Raw genomic sequence first — 22139 nt, forward strand, 5'->3', positions numbered from 1 at the left:
TGGTCCCCACTTCTATCCTTGACTGAATAGCCTCCCATTCCCGGTCCCTGCAACAATCCCAGGCTGAATGATCTCCCAGTCCTGATCCTCACACCTATCCTTGGCCGAATGGCCTCCTCCCTCCCGGTCCCCGGTCCTATCCCTGGCCAAATGGCCATCCATTCCCGATTCCCGCACCTATCCCAGGCTGAATGGCCTCCCGGTCCCCGCACCTATCCCTGGCCGAATGGCCTCCCGGTCCCGATCCCTGCATCAACCCAGGCTGAATGGCCTCCCGGTCCCGATCCCTGCACATTTCCTTGGCCAAATGGCCTCCCGGTCCCCGCACCTATCCCAGGCCGAATGGCCTCCTCCCTCCCGGTCCCACTCCTATCCCTGGTCAAATAGCCTCCTCCATCCTGGTCCCCACACCTATCCGAGGCCGAATGTCCTCCTGGTCCCGATCCCCTCACCTATCCATGACTGAATGGCTTCCTCCCTCCCGGACCCAGCACCTAACTATACCCGAAAGACTTCCCCACTCCTCTCTCGCACTCTTACCTCGCCTGCCGTTGCTGTCTGGGCATCTGCTGCGCTGAGTTACTTACCTGCACCAATTTCCTTAACTCACCAGAAGGTTTTTCTACAGAGGCCACATATGCTGGCCTAAGAAGAACTGGAGTAACTCCGAGCTAGCCAAATTTGCCTAACTAGCCAGAATTGGCACGGGTGGCAGTTTACGCCCCTTTGACTGAAAACAAAACTAACCTAAAAAAATCATAACTAATTGAGTAATGCTGGAGCAAATTGATTGGGAAAACTTGTATTTTTTAAAACTTAGGCCAAAAAAAGCGGCCTGTGCCAAAAAAACGGTGCAAATCACTGGGGAAAATTGAACCCAAAATCTATTGATGAATATTATGTGAGACTATAGAAATACACAGAATGCACAGGCTGAACTGTTGGGTGTAATGCAATTTAAGCTATGACAAACCTGTGCCCCACTGCACTTTCAATGTAATTATATGTCATGTGGCTGTTCTTGTCAGTTTTTTGTTTTTATTCCAGATTCCAGCATCTGCAGTATTTTGCTTTTGTGTTTTCTTGTCAGTTTTTTGTTAAGCTGCTGGTCAACTTTTGCTGGTTTATAGGTTGGCATGTTTGCATCCTCTCTCCTTGCCAGTCCTTCCATTTTCTCTTTCTCTCCTCATTCTCCCCCTTTTCTTATGGAGTAAAATAAACTTACTGTAGTGGAGAGGGTTTTTAACAATAAAATGTGTTTTTATAATTTTATTTTAAAATGTTTGTGGAATTTAAAACTTTTACGCCTGAGTTAGAGTTCAAGCATCAGTCTAGGACTTAAGCATAAAATCAAATTGACAATAATGTGAGAGGTGCCATCTTTCAGATGAGGGAGTACACTTTGCCCAGTCTGCCTGTTCAGGTGACATTAAAGATCATATGGCATTAACCAAAGAAAAGCAGAAAGGTCTCTCATTGTCCCTGTTAATTCTGTTCTTCACCAATATCTCCACAAAAAACAGATTGGGCTTGAAATTCCGGTCTCCCAGGTCCATGTGTATGGACCTGGGAAGGCATCGCAAAAGCCGGTTTTCAGCGCACAATGCGCATGCGCTGAAAACCGGCTTTGACAGATCTTCCATATCTCAGCAGCCAGGACATTTGCATGGGCAAGATTGCGGTATTTACCCATATCTTGCCCAGCAAATGTCCTGAAAACTTTTGCACCTGATAAAAGCAGGCACATAGCCTAATTTTACAGGCGTAAGAGTTTTAAAATACACAAACATTTTAAAATAAAATTATAAAAACACATTTTATTGTTAAAAACCCTCCCGACTACAGTAAGTTTATTTTAAACCATAATTAAAAAAACTTGTTAAAAAATCTGATTTTTTTTTATTATACATAAATAACTTTAATTTAAATTAATAAAAATAGGTGGTGTATTGTTTCTATTTTGGGTGCTGGGGGGGGGTTTCTCATTCATAATAATGGAAACTCCAACTTACGGAGTTCCCATTATTATGAATGAGAACATACTTTACCTTGATTGGCTGCCCAGAGCCATGAGCACGTGCATGCGCTGCGACGCGCAGTCAGTTGAGGCCTCAGGACTGGGAACTCACGTGAGCGTAGCAGCTTCAGGTAAGTGCGCATCTTTTTAAAGTTTTTCCCTCGATCGCCCACGGAAAACAGCTGACCGGGATTTCTGGGCCATTATCTGACCTTATATCTGTTGTTTCTGGTGTGAAATGGCTGTCAGATTTGCTTATATAACTTAGAAGTAGTTTATTAAATATGAAGCCTTTTGAAACATTGCGAAGAAACATAGTAGTGCACTATATAAAGGCACATTCATATTTCACTCTGGGTAAAAAAGTTTCTCCTGAATTCCCTATTGAATTTCTTAGTGACAATCATATATTTATGGCGCCTAGTTTTGGTCTCCACCACAAGTGGAAACATTTTCTCTATGTCTACCCTATCAAAACCTTCCATAATCTTAAACACCTTTATCAGGTCACCCCTTCAACAGGGTCTTTTTCTCCTTCCCCAACAAAGTCTTCTGTGTTCTCTTCCCTTTCTCTTCCCTACAGGGTCTCACCCTTGCTTCCTGTTCCTGTCCCACTCTCTATTCACCTCTGCCTTCCTTGAAAATTCTGCTTTCACCTCACAGATCCTGAAACTGTGGAGATGATGAAGCCAGGAATGGTGCTTGGAGCAAGGTGTGTACATGCCTGGACTGGGGGTGGGAAGGAGCACTTGGTGAGCTCTCATGGGCCAAGAGAAAGCATTTAGAGGAGCAGCAAATGTAAGATAATATGGTACAAGTAACCAATAAAAGCTACATTCAGCAGTCATGAGATACCCAGAGCCTAATTACCAATAGGTACAGTTATTTAGTAACTAAATTTAACATAATTGTGCCTGTTTTATGGGCTTAAAACAGGTGTGACAATAACCAATTTAAGCAAACCTGATCTTCACAGGTATTTGGGCCACTGCTAAATTGGTCAGACCCATTTTTTAGTTGGCCCTGGTGGCCACCTGAAATGAGCGCAGACCTCATCTCAATACTGAGGACAGACTCTTATGTTAATTTCAGAACCAACCTCCTAAATTAAGTTGCACTAATCAGCTCCTGTGATACAAAAGAGACTGCTGGAGGCCACTCAAAAATGGTCCAAAAATGTGGAAAATATTTAGGGGCAAAATTGACCCTTTTTTTAGAGGCTCGTTAGCGCCTCCGGGGGGACGCTAACTATGCGGAAGAGACTTTTCACCCGGGGGGAGGGGGGGGCAGGGAGGTGGGGAGGTGGAGGTGTACTACCAGCTTCCGGGAAATTGCCAACGTCACCAATGGCACGCGCCACACACTCTGGAACGCCACGTCACTGCTGGAGCCCCTCTGCCTCTGTAAGTGGCCAAGGATGGGCTCACTCAAGTCCTCAGATGCATGTGCAATGCGTGAGGCGGCCTCCACCACACTCACAGCAAGTATGTCTATGCTCTGGGGGATCCTATGCAGTGCACCCATGAGCTCGCGGTGCTTTTCTGTGTTCTCCCTGGACGTTGCCACCAAGTCAAGGTCCATGTCTGCCTGTCTCTGAGCAGGACTTCTGTGCCAACTGACCCTCTGGGGAGCTGGCCTCCGAGCTTCCCCTCCCGCTCGGCGTTGCTGTAGGCCACTGGGGCCAGGAGCCTCAGAATCCTCAAATCGCTTGAAGTCGCCTTCGTCCCCCGATGTTATGTCCCCACACGGTGCGACTGGTGGACTCTGATGCTCAGGCAGCAAACTATCATCCCCTCCCTTATCATCTCCATTGGAGCAGCCGCTGGAGAGAATCATCGTGCACGCTGCTTGCCCTCTCGCTGCGCCATCTCTCCCATTGTGTTGGGAGTGGGCCGGGTCATCTGCACCTGCGTGAAGGAAATCGGCATGCACTAAAGTTTTGCCTGCGCCCAGGAAAATTTAAATGCGCCTGCTCATGCACGAAATGTCGAACTTTTTTGGCGCGCGATTTTCGGCTTCGGCACAAAAACTTCATTCCATAATGCCTGATTTTGCATCCCCGATCATCGAACCTCTTTTTTTGCCGGATTTTGCAGTCGAGGGTGCAAACTTTTCGCAGGTGGTATCAGGACTTCCCCGCCACCATTAGTGCCCCGAAATCACAAAAGTTGAAAATCCAGCCTTTTTCCAAGTAATAACTTATTTTCATATTTTCCTTACCAAAATATAATACCTCATTTGCTAATTATCTGCCCATTCTGCAAGTTTATTAATGTTTTCTTGTAATTTGTTGCATTCCTCCTCAGTGTTGACTATCCTCCCAATTTTGTGTCATCCACAAATATAAAAATTGTGTTTTTGATTCCAAAGTCTAAATCGTTAAAATGAGTTGGGATCAACAATGGTCCCAGCACTGATCGTTGTGGGACTCCACTTTCTACCTGCTGACATTCTGAATAGCTACCTTTCACCCCTACTTTCTGCTTTCTGTCTTGCAACCAGTTAGCTATCCATTCTGCTCCTTATCGCTTACTCCGCATGCTCTGACCTTATTCATTAGACAGGGCTGCGTCATCGCAATCTTCCTTGCTGCCATGCTCCACCTCACAGTCAACAAGCTCCCCACTTGAGTGGAACTAAACTACAGAACCAGTGGGAACTTGTTCAATTTCTGCCGTCTCCAGACCAGGTCCAAGACAACCCCAACCTCTGTCGTGAAGCTACAGTACGTGGATGATGCCTGCATCTGCGCGCATACAGAGGCTGAACTCCAGGACATAGTCGACGTATTTACTGATGCGTAGGAAAGCATGGGCCTTACGCTAAACATCCATAAGACAAAGGTCCTCCACCAGCCTCTCCTCACCGCACAGCACTGCCCTCCAGTCATCAAGATCCACGACATGACCCTGGACAATGTGAACCATTTCCCATACCTCGGGAGCCTCTTATCAACAAGAGCAGACATTGACGATGAGATTCAACACTGCCTCCAGTGCGCCAGTGCAGCCTGAGGAAAAGAGTGTTTAAAGATCAGGCCCTCAAAACTGCCATCAAGCTCATGGTCTACAGGGCTGTAGTGATACCTGCCCTCCTGTATGGCTCAGAGACATGGACCATGTACAGTAGACACCTCAAGTCGCTGGAGAAATACCGACAACGCTGTCTCCGCAAGATCTTACAAATCGCCTGGGAGGACAGACGCACCAACATTAGCGACCTCAACCAGGCCAACATCCCTAACATTGAAGCACTGACCACACTTGATCAGCTCCGCTGGACAGACCACATCGTTCACATGCCAGACACGAGACTCCCAAAGCAAGCACTCTACTTGGAACTCCTTCACGGCAAACGAGCCAAAGGTGGGCAGAGGAAACGTTACAGGGACACCCTCAAAGCCTCCCTGAAAAAGTGCAACATCCCTACCGACACCTGGGAGTCCCTGGCCAAAGACCGCCCTAAGTGGAGGAAGTGCATCCGGGAGGGCACTGAGCACCTCGAGTCTCATCGCCAAGAGCATGCAGAAATCAAATGCAGGAAGCGGAAAGAGCGTGCGGCAAACCTGTCCCACCCTCCCTTACCCTCAACGACTATCTGTCCCAGTTGTGACAGGGACTGTGGTTCTCGTATTGGACTGTTCAGCCACCAAAGGACTCATTTTAAGAGTGGAAGCAAGTCTTCCTCGATTCCGAGGGACTGCCTATGACGATGATGATGTGGCACCTTATCAAAGGCCTTTTGGAAATCTAGATGAATTACACCTTGTGCACTCTGTCCGTTACCTCTTCAAAAATTTCAATGAGATTGGTCAAGCAACCTTTTGAAATCCATGCTGACTATTCATTATTATATTTTTGTTTTCGAGATGTTTTTCTATGATCTCCTTTAATAGGGATTCCATTATTTTTCCTACCACTGATAATAAGCTGACAGACCTGGAAACAGCTAAGGGAATCAAGGGGTATGGAGAGAAAGCAGAAAAGGGGTACTGAGGGAATGATCAGCCATGATCTTATTGAATGGCGGTGCAGGCTCGAAGAGCCGAATGGCCTACTCCTGCACCTATTTTCTATGTTTCTATGTTTCTATGATCTATCTCCCTTCTTAAATATAGGTATAACTTTACTTATCTGCCAGTCCTCTGGCACTACACCTATTTCTAACAAATTATTAAACATGTGTTATAGTGCCTCTGCTATCTCTTTAAATTATTTTAAAAATCTGTCCAGACTATGGGCTAGATTTTACACTTTTGTACATAATCGCCCAAAAATGGGCATTATTTCCGGCATGGGCGGTAAAAATGGGTTATCAGATCGCCGGCTTCTCGCCCATTCTCAAAGCAACTAGTCTCCATTTTTGAAATTGGGCCTTACCGCGAGCGATATGAAGTGGGCTGCCCATGTTAAATCTCGCTAACCTTCGGCCGTAAAGTGTCGCCGTCCGTAGTAACGGCATGGCAAAGCTCGATTCCTGCGATTCAGGAAGTCAAGGGTCATCGTGACAAGTGCAGAAGAGGAGACAGAGAGAGAGGGATCTGAGAGGGACCGAAGGCGTCTGTGGGTGTGGTGACATCTGAAGTGCTACTTCAGCAGTTACTATTTTGTGGACCACATTGCTTGTGTCTCTGTGGCTCTGGTCCTATCGCTTCTCGGCCTCGGTGTGGGTGTCACGTAGGGCGGTCATCAGCCAGGTGGCTAGGCCATATCGGTTATCACCAAGCATCCAGCATTGTCCTTGTGGCTGGCTCTTAAAGATGTCAGAGACAGCGCTCTCACGCAGGATGTGAGCCTCATCGAAGGTGTCCGGACATTTGGCATTCAATGCCATTATGATCTGATTGTGGTCGACAACGAGTTGGACATAGAAACATAGAAACATAGAAAATAGGTGCAGGAGTAGGCCATTCGGCCCTTCAGCCTGCACCACCATTCAATAAGATCATGGCTGATCATTCACCTCAGAAACCTCTTCCTGCTTTCTCTCATACCCCTTGATCCCTTTAGCCGTAAGGGCCATATCTAACTCCCTTTTGAATATATCCAATGAACTGGCATCAACAACTCTCTGCAGTAGGGAATTCCACAGGTTAACAACTCTCTGAGTGAAGAAGTTTCTCCTCATCTCAGTCCTAAATGGCTTACCCCTTATCCTTAGACTATGTCCCCTGGTTCTGCACTTCCCCAACATCGGGAACATTCTTCCTGCATCTAACCTGTCCAGTCAGGTCAGAATTTTATATGCTTCTATGAGATCCCCTTTCATATTTCTAAACTCCAGTGAATACAGGCCCAGTCAATCCAATCTCTCCTCATATGTCAGTCCTGCCATTCCGGGAATCAGTCTGGTGAACCTTCGCTGCACTCCCTCAATAGCAAGAACATCCTTCCTCAGATTAGAAGGCCAAAACTGAACACAATATTCCAGGTGAGGCCTCACTAAGGCCCTGTACAACTGCAGTAAGACCTCCCTGCTCCTATACTAAAATCCCCTCGCTATGAAAGCCAACATACCATTTGCCTTCTTCACCGCCTGCTGTACCTGCATCTCAACTTTCAATGACTGATGTACCATGACACCCAGGTTTCGTTGCACCTCCCCTTTTCCTAATCTGCCGCCATTCAGATAATATTCTACCTTCGTGTTTTGCCACTAAAGTGGATAACCTCACATTTATCCACATTATACTGCATCTGCCACTCGTTTGCCCACTCACCTAACCTGTCCAAGTCACCCTGCAGCCTTCTAGCATCCTCCTCACAGCTCACACCACCACCCAGCTTAGTGTCATCTGCAAACTTGGAGAAATTACTCACAATTCCCTCATCCAAATCATTAATGTATATTGTAAATAGCTAGTGTCCCAGCGCTGAGCCCTGCGGCACTCCACTAGTCACTGTCTGCCATTTTGAAAAGTACCTGTTTATCCAGACACTATGCTTCCTGTCTGCCAACCAGTTCTCTATCCACGTCAGTACATTATCCCCAATATCATGTGCTTTAATTTTGCACACCAATCTCTTGTGTGGGACCTGGTCAAAAGCCTTTTGAAAGTCCAAATACATCACATCCACCAGTTCTCCCATGTCCACTTTACCAGTTACATCCTCAAAAAAATTTTGGAAGATTTGTCAAGCAGGATTTCCATTTCATAAATCCATGCTGACTTGGACCGATCCCGTCACTGCTTTCCAAATGTGTTGCTATTTCATCTTTAATAATTGATTCCAACATTTTCCCCAGTACTGATGTCAGGCTAACCGGTCTATAATTAGCCGCCTTCTCTCTCCCTCCCTTCTTAAAAAGTAGTGTTATATCAGCTACCCTCCAGTCCATAGGAACCGATCCAGAGTCGATAGATCATTGGAAAATGATCACCAATGCATCCACTATTTCTAGGGCCACTTCCTTAAGTACTCTGGGATGCAGATTATCAGGCCCCGGGGATTTATCGGCCTTCAATCCCATCAATTTCCCTAACACAATTTGCCGTCTAATAATGGTTTCCTTCAGTTCCTCCGTCTCACTTGACCCTCGGTCCCTTAATATTTCCGGAAGGTTATTTGTGTCTTCCTTCGTGAAGACAGAACCAAAGCATTTGTTTAACTGGTCCGCCATTTCTTTGTTCCGCATTATAAATGCACCTGAATCTGACTGCAAGGGACCTACATTTGTCCTCACTAATCATTTTCTCTTCACATATCTATAGAAGCTTTTGCAGTCAGTTTTTATGTTCCCAGCAAGCTTCCTCTCATACTCTATTTTCCCTCTCCTAATTAAGCCCTTTGTCCTCCTCTGCTGAATTCTAAATTTATCCCAGACTTCAGCTTTGCTGCTTTTTCTGGCCAATTTATATGCCTCTTCCTTGGATTTAACATTATCCTTAATTTCCCTTGTTAGCCACGGTTGAGCCATCTTCCCCGTTTTACTTTTACTCCAGACAGGGATGTACAATTGTTGAAGTTCATTCATGTGATCTTTAAATGTTTGCCATTGCCTATCCACCGTCAATCCTTGAAGTATCATTCGGCCAATTCACGTCTCATACCATCGAAGTTACCTTTCCTTAAGTTCAGGACCCTAGTCTCTGAGTTAACTGTGTCACTCTCCATCTTAATAAAGAATTCTAATCTACCATATTATGGTCACTATTCCCCAAGGGACCTCGCACAACAAGATTGCTAATTAGTTCTTTCTGGTTACACATCACCCAGTCTAGGATGGCCAACCGTCCAGTTGGCTCCTCGACATATTGGTCTAGAAAACCATCCCTAATACACTCCAGGTAATCCTCCTCCATCGCATTGCTACCAGTTTGGTTAGCCCAATCAATATGTAGATTAAAGTCGCCCATGATAACTGCTGTACCTTCATTGCATGCATCCCAAATTTTTTATTTGATGCTGTCCCCAACCTCACTACTACTGTTTGGTGGTCTGTACACAACTCCCACTAGCGTTTTCTGCCTTTTGGTATTCCGTAGCTCCACCCATACCAATTCCACATCATCCAAGCTAATGTCCTTCCTTACTATTGCATTAATTTCCTCTTTAACCAGCAATGCCACCCCACCTCTTTTTCCTTTCTGTCTGTCCTTCCTAAATATTGAATACCCCTGGATGTTGAGTTCCCAGCCTTGGTCGCCATGGAGCCATGTCTCCGTGATGCCAATTACATCATATCCGTTAACTGCTATCTGCGCAGTTAATTTGTCCGCCTTATTATGAATACTCCTGGCATTGAGGCACAGAGCCGTCAGTCTTGTCTTTTTCACACCCTTTGCCAATTTAGAATTTTGCTGTAATGTGGCCATTTTTGCTTTTTGCCTTGGGTTTCTCTGCCCTCCACTTTTACTATTCCTCTTTCTATCTTTTGCTTCTGCCGCCATTCTACTTTCCTCTGTCTCCCTGCCTAGGTTCCCATTCCCCTGCCATATTAGTTTAACTGCTCCCCAACAGCACTAGCAAACACTCCCCCGAGGACATTGGTTCCGGTCCTGCCCAGGTGCAGACCGTCCAATTTGTACTGGTCCCACCTCCCCCAGAACCAGTTCCAATGTCCCAGAAATTTGAATCCCTCCCTTCTGCACCACTCCTGAAGCCACGTATTCATCTGAGCTATCCTGCGATTCCTACTCTGACTAGCACGTGGCATTGGTAGCAATCCTGAGATTACTACTTTTGAGGTCCTCCTTTTTAATTTAGCTCCTCGCTCCCTAAATTCGTCTTGTAGGACCTCATCCCATTTTTTACCTATGTCGTTGATACCTACATGCACCACGACAACGAGCTGTTTACCCTCCCCCTTCAAAATGTCCTGCACTTGCTCTGAGACATCCTTGGCCCTTGCACTAGGAAGGCAACATATCATCCTGAAATCTCGGTTGCGGCCGCAGAAACATCTATCTATTCCCCTTACAATAGAATCACCTTCAGGGAGTGAAATCTTTTTCTGTTACGAAAACGTTCCGGGTCCTGAGAAGGTGGCTGCATGGCGATGTGAGTGCACTGTATTGCTCCCTGCACCCTGGGAAAACTGGGAAATAATAATACTGCCCGCCCACTTTTTTGGGGCGGAATCATCAGAATGGGCGAAATCAATGCCCATAATATTGCCCAGCATTACTTTCTGCACGGAATTAACGCCGTGATTCAATAATAACGCCTGCCCATTTTGTTTTGTCGTAAAGAGCACATTAGCCGAAACTAACACCCTGGAGATCGCCCACCGTCACTTTCACCACCTCGCACACATATCACCCACAATATCGCTCGTCCAAAAAAACACCCAGAAAAAGTGGTACTATTCTGAACTAAAGCCAGCGGTGTGGCTGCCATTTTTTAAAACCACAGGTCGCTTCATTCAAAAGGCTGCTTCAACTTTCGAAAAATGCCTATCAATTTCCATTTTGTGGCTAAATGGGTGATATATGGGCATTGTACTTCATTTCAGCAGTAAAATGTAGGCATTAAGCATGCAAAAAACGAGGAAACTCTAGCCCCAAGAGTATTATCCTCTTTCAGATTGATTAGTTCATTTAATTTTCTCCTCTTTGAATTTAAGTGTGGTTGTATAATTTCTAATCTCATCTTCCGATGTGCTGAGAGGTAGTGAAGCAGCAAGATGAAATGAGGATAAGGAGGTGCTGATTGTAAAGAGAAGTGGGTGGAATATGAAGTGAGGAAGGTATAGTGGGCGAAATTGGTGGTTGTGGAAGAGCTAGTATGTGAGAAGAGAATGGGCTAGATTTTATACTTTTGTGCCGATCGCACAAAAATGGGTGGTATTTCCGACGTGAGCGGTAAAAGTGGATTTTCAGATCGCCAGCTTGTCGCCCATTCTCAAAGCCCTTCATCTCCATTTTTGAAATTTTGAAATCGAGCGATATGAAGTGGGTGGTAGCATTAAATCTCTTTGACCTTCTGCCGTAAAATGTCGCCATTCTTAGCAATGGCATAGCAAAGCTCGATTCCCGCAATTCAGGAGGTCAAGGGTCATTATGACGTGCACAGAAGAGGAGACAGATAGAGAGGGAGCTGAGAGGGAGTGAAGGCATGTGTGGATGTGGTGTGGCTGCTTTTGGAGGAAGGAGGGAGAGTTTAGAGCTTTAAGCAAATTGGGCAAAAAAAAATTAGCTGTTACCAGCCAGATAATTGCCCGAAATTGGTGCCTATAATGGAGGGAGAGGAGGAGGTGACACAGCATGCTGTGGAGAATTACGCTGGCTAGAGCAATGAGCTGAGAGAGGAGCACTTTGGAGGACGCAAAAGAGCGAGGAGGTTCTCGGATGAGGCAAATGCCTCCCTCCTGCAGGAGGTCGAGTTAGCTGGGGTGATTTGACCCAGGGAGGGCGTGGGAAGCCCACCCGAAAGGCCAGCAGAAAATATGAGCCGAGATAGCAGAGGTGGTCTCGTCGGCGACCAACGAGATGTGTGAGGGCAACCAATTCCGCAAACGATGGAACGACCTTGTAGGATCCGCAAGAGTAAGTATTACATTTATTTACATGTACTTATATATGTATATAATTGGATTTGTAAGAGTCATGAGTGATTATCAGTAGACGTGAGGTCTTTCACTTTTACAGGAATGTTGCAGTCAAAGCCTGCAGTCACAGTGTATGTCTTTAGGTAAAGAATGATAATTATCATAACAATCATGATTACATCTGTCAGTCATGTGTTGTATCAGTCTCTGTGACAGTACTTGTGTATAGAAGAACTCCACAAGGCTGAGTACTGTGAGCTAAACTTAGTGTGACCTTAGTCTTCTTTATTACAACTCCAGAGTGTCTAAACAACATGGCAGTCAACCTTTCATACTAGCCGTGCACGTGTGTGCAGGTGACCATTAGAACTCCAACAGTCGCGCCCTCTGGTGGCAAGTATTTCATAGTTACTGTAATGTATGTAGGCACCTTTAGTAATGACTCCACGAGACAAGGTATAGAAACATAGAAAATAGGTGCAGGAGTAGGCGATTCGGCCTTTCGAGTCTGCACCACCATTCAATAAGATCATGGCTGATCATTCATCTCAGTACCGCTTTCCTGCTTTCTCTCCATACCCCTCGATCCCTTTAGCCGTAAGAGCCATATCTAACTCCCTCTTGAATATATCCAAGCTCTCTGCGGCAGGGAATTTCACAGGTTAACAACTCTCTGAGTGAAGAAGTTTCTCCTCATCTCAGTCCTAAATGGTCTACCCCTTATCCTAAGACCGTGTCCTTTGGTTCTGGACTTCCCCAACATCGGGAACATTCTTCCTGCATCTAACCTGTCCAGTCCCGTCAGAATCTTATACGTTTCTATGAGATCCCCTCTCACCCTTCTAAACTCCAGTGTATAAAGGCCCAGTTGATCCAGTCTCTCCTCATACATCAGTCCAGCCATCCCTGGAATCAGTCTGGTGAACCTTCGCTGCACTCCCTCAATAGCAAGAACGTCCTTCCTCAGATTAGGAGACCAAAACTGAGCACAATATTCCAGGTGAGGCCTCACCAAGGCCCTGTACAATTGCAGTAAGACCTCCCTGATCCTATACTCAAATCCCCTAGCTATGAAGGCCAACATGCCATTTGCCTTCTTCACCGCCTGCTGTACCTGCATGTCAACTTTCAATGACTGATGAACCAGGACACCCAGGTCTCATTGCACCTCCCCTTTTCCTAATCTTCCGCCATTCAGATAATATTCTGCCTTCGTGTTATTGCCTCCAAAGTGGATAACCTCACATTTATCCACATTATACTGCATCTGCCATGCATTTGCCCACTCACCTAACCTGTCCAAATCACCCTGCAGCCTCTTAGCGTCCTCCTCACAGCTCACACCGCCACCCAGTTTATTGTCATCTGCAAACTTGGAGATATTACATTCAATTCCTTCTTACAAATCATTGATGTATATTGTAAAGAGCTGGGGTCCCAGCACTGAGCCCTGCGGCACCCCACTAGTCACTGCCACCCATTCCGAAAAGGACCCGTTTATCCTGACTCTCTGCTTCCTGTCTGCCAACCAGTTCTCTATCCACACCAATACATTACCCCCAATACAATGTGCTTTAATTTTGCACACCAATCTCTTATGTGGGACCTTGTCAAAGGTCTTTTGAAAGTCCAAATACACCACATCCACTGGTTCTCCCTTGTCCACTCTACTAGTTACATCCTCAAAAAATTCCAGAAAATATGTCAAGCATGATTTCCCCTTCATAAATCTATGCTAACTTGGACTGATCCTGTCACTGCTTTCCAATGCGCTGCTATTTCATCCTTAATAATTGATTTCAACATTTTCCCCACTGCTGATGTCAGGCTAACCGGTCGACAATTACCCGTTTTCTCTCTCCCTCTTTTAAAAAGTGGTGTTACATTAGCTACCCTCCAGTCCATGGAACTGATCCAGAGTTGATAGACGATTAGAAAATGATCACCAATGCATCCACTATTTCTAGGGCCACTTCCTTAAGTACTCTGGGATGCAGACAATCAAGCCCCGGGGATTTATCAGCCTTCAATCCCATCAATTTCCCCAACACAATTTTCCACCGAATAAGGATATCCTTCAGTTCCTCCTTCTCTGTAGACCCTCAGTCCCCTAGTACATCCGGAAGGTTATTTGTGTCTTCCTTCGTGAAGGCAGAACCAAAGTATTTGTTCAACTGGCCTGCCATTTCTTTGTTCCCCCTTATAAATTCACCTGCAAGGGACATACGTTTGTCTTCACTAATCTTTTTTTCTTCAGATATCTGTAGAAGCTTTTGCAGTCAGTTTTTATGTTCCCGGCAAGCTTCCTCTCATACATTATTTTCCCCTCCTAATCAAACCGTTTGTCCTCCTCTGCTAAATTCTAAATTTCTCCCAGTCCTCAGATTTGCTGCTTTTTTTGGCCAATTTATATACCTCTTCCTTGGATCTAACACTGTCCTTAATTTCCCTTGTTAGCCACGGTTGAGCCACCTTCCCCGTTTTATTTTTACTGCAGACAGGGATGTATAATTGTTGAAGTTCATCAATGTGATCTATAAATGTTTGCCATTGCCTATCCACCGTCAACCTTTAAGTATCATTTGCCAGTGTATTCTAGCCAATTCACGCCTCATGCCGTCGAAGTTAGCTTTCCTTAAGTTAGCTTTCCTTAAGACCAAGTGGGTGTCACTTTTGTGGGATTACTCAGGTGGGTAGCCACGGCAGCAGTGGGTGGTGTGTAAACACTGTGATGTGGGTAGTTGTGGGGTGGTGGGCAGGGCCACAGGACTGGGTGGGCTCCTTGTCCACCAATTGGGATGAGGGTCATGTCATCTCAAGGTTTGCCAGGGAAGCTGGAGGGTGTTGGCCTCACACTCTTGGTGTTGGCCCTGGTGGCTAGGGGTTGTAGGGCTGGTCTGGTGCAGATTGCCATTGATGGTAGCTGGGCTGCCTATTGACCAGTCTCCCTGTAGTGTGTCTGCTCCCACTGGGTGTGTGTGTGTCCTGCAAGGGGCATCACATTCATTCCAAAGGTCCAGGCTATATGGTCAGGTAGCCTGCTGGACCTGAGGGCTCCCACAGGGGGATTCCATTGACATCAGCATGGTCCCTGTAGGATCCAATGTCCTATGGCAATGTCCTACCAGTATTCATGACACCTTGGCTCTGATCACACAAATTCGAGTCTGCATTGTACATTCTATCATTTGCATCACTTTTGGGTGCCCTGGTTTCAACAGTCATGGTTACATTAGGCATTTCACAATCTCTATCATTATTGTTAAGCATAATAAACTTGTTCTTCACCTCACTGACACCTGTATTCATCTCATCAGTCACATTAGTTAAACCAGCATCACAATGCATACATTTTCATACTTGCACCTTTAATTGCACATTTAGCTTTAAAGTCCTTGTACTTAAATAGTTGAAACTTCAGCTTTAAATTTCTTTGGTTACCAATCTCCTTTAAGGGAGCCTTCAAATCCGATTGGCCACTCGGTGTCACGTGATGCCCCTCCAATGCTGCCCCTTGTGGTATGGCCGTGGCCATTTTGATTTTAGGTTCTGCTCCTTGTGGTGTTGCAGCCATCTTCTGGCTCTCCTTCAGGTAGGCTTTGGTGCTCTTTTCTTACACAGGTTCGACCCTGGACATCGGGAATTTATTTCTTTAATCGATGTTCCTCTTTTGGAGGGCTGCCTCGGCCCGGAAAGTGGAGTTTTGATTCTCAGTCCTGGAGATTTCGCCAGGGTGCTGTGGAGTCGTTGCCTCGCAGTCGAGCTGGACAGTGGAACCTCCGGATGCAGCGATGGATCCATGTTCGAGGTCGATTGCTGGAGCCCGGAGGCCTGGGAGCAGCCTCGCTTGGACAGGATGCCGTTGTGGTCGATTGGCAGGATTCATCCAAAGTTCTTCAAAGGTCACTTGGCTCATCGCAGACTGGCTCGCTCCTGTGTCGCTCGCCATTGAAACTGGGACCCCGTCGACATCTACTTTCTTCGCCCACGGACAACTTTCGGTGGAGCAGGTTTGAGTTCCATACTCTTCTTCCAGGGGTTCAGCAATTTCACCTTCATCTATGTCGGAGCCCCGGTGATCAGCCAACTCATCAGAGATGCAGTGAGCACAGCTTTTTCTGCACATTCTTTGAAGGTGCCTTTTCTCTTTACATGCATTGTCTTTGGAGTGGCACTGGTGGGCCCTGTGGTTTCTTCCGTAGCGCCAGCACGGGGCCATGTGGCGGACTCAGGGTTGCGGCACTCGAGGCAACGTTTCTGCCTTTAGGAGTATCTATGCGGTGCAGTGCTCTCGTGGGTTTAGAGTCCCTTAGTGCTTCATTTAGATGGTCGCCAAAGTCGCACGGTGCAGCCAGTCTTCTTAAGTGTTCCAATCCTTCTACAAAAGTGTCCCAATCTTCCCCGTTGGTAAATTGCTGAAAGATGCTGAGATTCGAGCGTGTGATGCGTGACCTCGTATTCTCATCACCAGTTGTAATGTATGTAGGCACCTTTAGTAATGACTCGATGAGGCAGGGTATGCTACTTAAACTGTGTCGACCTGTGGTCCTTTATTTGCAGCTCCCGAGTGAGGACAACAAGCTGCGAGCTCCTTTTTATACTGGGTTACCTGCAGTAAACAGGCATGCATATACAACAGTTACATACATAACATCACTCCCCCGCCCCCCCTCCCGACCCCACCAAAGTCTTCGGTACAAGTTGAGGCGATCCTGAGCCCTTCGCTCCCTGGTTGATCGTCTAAGTTCAAACCTTGGCGTGTGTGAGTTGGCCGGACTATTGCTGCACTGCACCACGGCTGGTCTGACCGGACTGTCAGGAACGGTGGGTTCATCCTCGTGAGGTCAATTGATGGTTGGGTGTGTGTTGATGGATGGTCGATGGTGGTGTCCTCTTCAAGTCATTCCTGGTTGTCGTTAAATCGCAATATGGTCTGATCGAAATCCTTTCTGCACATTTGGCCATTTAACAATTTGATTATAAACACCCTGTTCCCTTCCTTGGCCAAAACAATGCCAGCAACCCACTTGTGAAAATTACCATAATTCAGGAATAACACAGTCATGAACATCAATGTCATGTGAAACAGCTGCGCGATCGTGGTACATGTTCTGCCAGTGTCGCCGGGTTTCCACGTGATCATTAACATAGAAACATAGAAACATAGAAAATAGGTGCAGGAGTAGGCCATTCGGCCCTTCGAGCCTGCACCGCCATTCAATGAGTTCATGGTTGAACATGCAACTTCAGTACCCCATTCCTACTTCCTCGCCATACCCCTTGATCCCCCTAGAAGTAAGGACTATATCTAACTCCTTTTTGAATATATTTAGTGAATTGGCCTCACCAACTTCCTGTGATAGAGAATTCCACAGGTTCACCACTCTCTGGGAGAAGAAGTTTCTCCTCACCTCGGTCATAAATGGCCTACCCCTTATCCTTAGACTGCGATCCCTGGTTCTGGACTTCCCCAACATTGGGAACATTCTTCCTGCATCCAACCTGTCTAAACCGATCAGAATTTTAAACGTTTCTATGAGACCCCCTCTCATTCATCTGAACTCCAGTGAATACAAGCCCAGTTGATCCAGTCTTTCTTGATATGTCAGTCCCGCCATCCCGGGAATCAATGAACCTTCGCTGCACTCCCTCAATAGCAAGAATGCCCTCTCTCAAGTTAGGAGACCAAAACTGTACACAATACTCCAGGTATGGCCTCACCAAGGCCCTGTACAACTGTAGTAACACCTCCCTGCCCCTGTACTCAAATCCCCTCGCTATGAAGGCAAACATGCCATTTGCTTTCTTAACCGCCTGCTGTACCTGCATGCCAACCTTCAATGACTGATGTACCATGACACCCAGGTCTCTTTGCACCTCCCCTTTTCCTAATCTGTCACCATTCAGATAGTAGTCTGTCTCTCTGTTTTTACCACCAAAGTGGATAACCTCACATTTATCCACATTATACTTCATCTGCCATGCATTTGCCCACTCACCTAACCTATCCAAGTCACTCTGCAGCCTCATAGCATCCTCCTCGCAGCTTAGTGTCATCCGCAAATTTGGAGATACTACATTTAATCCTCTCGTCTAAATCATTAATGTACAATGTAAACAGCTGGGGCCCCAGCACAGAACCTTGCAGTACCCCACTAGTCACTGCCTGCCATTCTGAAAAGTACCCATTTACTCCTACTCTTTGCTTCCTGTCTGCCAACCAGTTCTCAATCCACGTCAACACACTACCCCCAATCCCATGTGCTTTAACTTTGCACATTAATCTCTTGTGTGGGACCTTGTCGAAGACCTTCTGAAAGTCCATCAACTGGTTCTCCCTTGTCCACTCTACTGGCAACATCCTCAAAAAATTCCAGAAGATTTGTCAAGCATGATTTCCCTTTCACAAATCCATGCTGACTTGGATCTATTATGTCACCTCTTTCCAACTGCGTTGCTATGACATCCTTAATAATTGATTCCATCATTTTACCCACGACCGATGTCAGGCTGACCAGTCGATAATTCCGTTTTCTCTCCCCCTCCTTTTTTAAAAAGTGGGGTTACATTGGCTACCCTCCACTCCATAGGAACTGATCCAGAGTCTATGGAATGTTGGAAAATGACTGTCAATGCATCCGCTATTTCCAAGGCCACCTCCTTAAGTACTCTGGGATGTAGACCATCAGGCCCTGGGGATTTATCGGCCTTCAATCCCATCAATTTCCCCAACACAATTTCCCGACTAATAAGGATTTCTCTCAGTTCCTCTTTCTTACTCGACCCTCTGACCCCTTTTATATCCAGAAGGTTGTTTGTGTCCTCCTTAGTGAATACCGAACCAAAGTACTTGTTCAATTGGTCTGCCATTTCTTTGTTCCCAGTTATGACTTCCCCTGATTCTGACTGCAGGGGACCTACGTTTGTCTTTACCATCCTTTTTCTCTTTACATATCAATCGAAGCTTTTGCAGTCCATTTTTTAATGTTCCCTGCAAGCTTCCTCTCGTACTCTATTTTCCCTGCCCTAATCAAACTCTTTGTCCTCCTCTGCTGAGTTCTAAATTTCTCCCAGTCCCCGGGTTCGCTGTTATTTCTGGCCAGTTTGTATGCCACTTCTTTGGTTTTAATACTATCCCTGATTTCCCTTGATAGCCACGGTTGAGCCACCTTCCCTTTTTTATTTTTACGCCAGACAGAGATGTACAATTGTTGTAGCTCACCAATGTGCTCTCTAAACATCTGCCATTGTCCATCCACAGTCAACCCCTTAAGTATCATTCGCCAATCTATCTGAGCCAATTCCCGCCTCATACCTTCAAAGTTACCCTTCTTGAAGTTCTGGACCATGGTCTCTGAATTAACTGTTTCATTCTCCATCCTAATGTAGAATTCCACCATATTATGGTCACTCTTCCCTAAGGGGCCTTACACAACGAGATTGCTAATTAATCCTCTCTCATTACACAACACCCAGTCTAAGATGGCCTCCCCCCTAGTTGGTTCCTCGACATATTGGTCTAGAAAACCATCCCTTATGCACTCCAGGAAATCCTTCTCCACCGTATTACTTCCAGTTTGGCTAGCCCATTCTATATGCATATTAAAGTCACCAATGATAACTGCTGCACTTTTATTGCATGCACCCCTAATTTCCTGTTTGATGCCCTCCCCAACATCACTACTACTGTTTGGAGGTCTGTATACAACTCCCACTAACATTTTTTGCCCTTTGGTGTTCTGCAGCTCTACCCATATAGATTCCACATCATTCAAGCTAATATCCTTCCTAACTATTGCATTAATCTCCTCTTTAATCAGCAATGCTACCCCGCCTCCATTTCCTTTTATTCTATCCTTCCTGAATGATGAATACCCTTGGATGTTGAGTTCCCAGCCCTGATCATCCTGGAGCCACGTCTCTGTAATCCCAATCACATCATATCTGTTAACATCTATTTGCACAGTTAATTCATCCACCTTATTACGGATACTCCTTGCATTAAGACACAAAGCCTTCAGGCTTGTTTTTTTTAAACACTCTTTGTCCTTTTAGAATTATGATGTAGTGTGGCCCTTTTTGTTTCTTGCCTTTGTTTACTCGGCCTTCCCCTATTGCTTTTTACCTTTCTACCCTCTGTTTCTGACTCCATATTACTTCGCCCTGTCTCGCTGCATAGGTTCCCATCCCCCTGCCATATTAGTTGAAACACTCCCGAACTGCATTCGCAAATGTTACCCCCAGGACGTCAGTTCCAGTCCAGCCCAAGTGCAAACCATCCCTTTTGTACAGGTCCCACTTCCCCCAGAACTGGTTCCAATGTCCCAGGAATTTGAATCCCTCCCTGTTGCACCACTGCTCAAGCCATGTATTTATTCTAACTATCCTGCTCCCTCTACTCTGATTAGCACGTGACACTGGTAGCAATCCAGAGATTACTACCTTTTAGGTCCTACTTTTTAATTTAACTCCTAGCTCCCTAAATTCAGCTTGTAGGACCTCTTCCCACTTCTTACCTATATCGTTGGTACTTACATGTACCATGACAACTGGCTGTTCACCCTCCCTCTCCAGAATGCTCTGCAGCCGCTCCGAGACATCCTTGACCCTTGCACCAGGGAGGCAACATACCATCCTGGAGTCTCGATTGCGGCTGCAGAAACTTCTATCTATTCCCCTTACAATAGAGTCCCCTATCACTATAGCTCTCCTATTCTTTTTCCCATCCTTCTGTGCAGCAGAGCCACCCATGGTGCCATGAACCTGGCTGCTGGTGCCTTCCCCTGGTAAGTCATCTCCCCCAACAGTATCCAAAATGGTATATCTGTTTTGGAGGGAGATGACTGCAGGGGACTCCTGCACTACCTTCCTGCTCTTGCCTTGTCTCTTGGTCACCCATTCACTATCTGTCCTAACCTTTACCTGCGGTGTGACCAACTCACTAAATGTGCTATCCACAACATTCTCAGCATCGCGCATGCTCCAGAGTGAGTCCATCCGCAGCTCCAGTGCCGTCATGTGGTCTGTCAGGAGCTGCAGCTGGACACACTTCCCGCACACATAGCAGTCAGGGTCCCTGATTTCCCACATAGCACAGGAGGAGCATGACACGGATATGGGTGGACTAGGGAGAGCCTGGTTTGGAGGGCTCTCTTCATTAACAATTCTGCCGGGGAAACCCCGGTGAGTGAATGAGTCGGGTCGCGTCCGGTAACTGAGCAGAATGCGAGACAAGCTTCTCCAGATATGTGAAGAGAAAAAGATTCGTGAAGACTAATGTAGGTCCCTTGCAATCAGAATCAGGTGAATTCATAATGGGGAACAAGGAAATGGCAGACCAATTGAACAAATACTTTGGTTCTGTCTTTACTAAGGAAGACACAAATAACCCCCCGAAAATACTAGGGGACCGAGGGTCTAGCGAGAACGAGGAACTGAGGGAACTGAGGGAAATCCTTATTAGTCAGGAAATGGTGTTGGGGAAATTGATGGTATTGAAGACTGATAAATCCCCAGGGCCTGATAGTCTGCATCCCACAGTAATTAAGGAATTGGCCCGAGAAATAGTGGATGCAATGGTGGTCATTTTCCAACAGTCCATGGACTCTGGATCAGTTCCTATGGATTGGAGGGTAGCTGATGTAACACAACTTTTTAAAAAGGAAGGAGAGAGAAAACAGGGAATTGTCGACCGGTTAGCCTGACATCGGTAATGGGGAAAATGTTGGAATCAATTATTAAAGATGTAATAGCAGCGCATTTGGAAAGCAGTGACAGGATTGGTCCAAGTCAGCATGGATTTATGAAAGGGAAATCATGCTGGACAAATCTTCTGGATTTTTTTGAGGATGTAAACTAGTAGAGTGGATAAGGGAGAACCAGTGGATGTGATGTATTTGGACTTTCAAAATGCTTTTGACAAGGTCCCACACAAGAGATTAGTGTGCAAAATGAAAGCACATGGGATTGGGGATAATGAATTGACATGGCTAGAGAACTGGTTGGCAGACAGGAAACAAAGAGTGGGAATAAATGGGTCCTTTTCAGAATGGCAGGCAGTGACTAGTGGGGTACCGCAAGGTTCAGTGCTGGGACCCCAGCTATTTACAATATATATTAATGATTTAGACGA

The sequence above is a fragment of the Pristiophorus japonicus genome, chromosome 3, assembly GCF_044704955.1.
Source record: "Pristiophorus japonicus isolate sPriJap1 chromosome 3, sPriJap1.hap1, whole genome shotgun sequence".
NCBI lineage: Eukaryota > Metazoa > Chordata > Chondrichthyes > Pristiophoridae > Pristiophorus > Pristiophorus japonicus.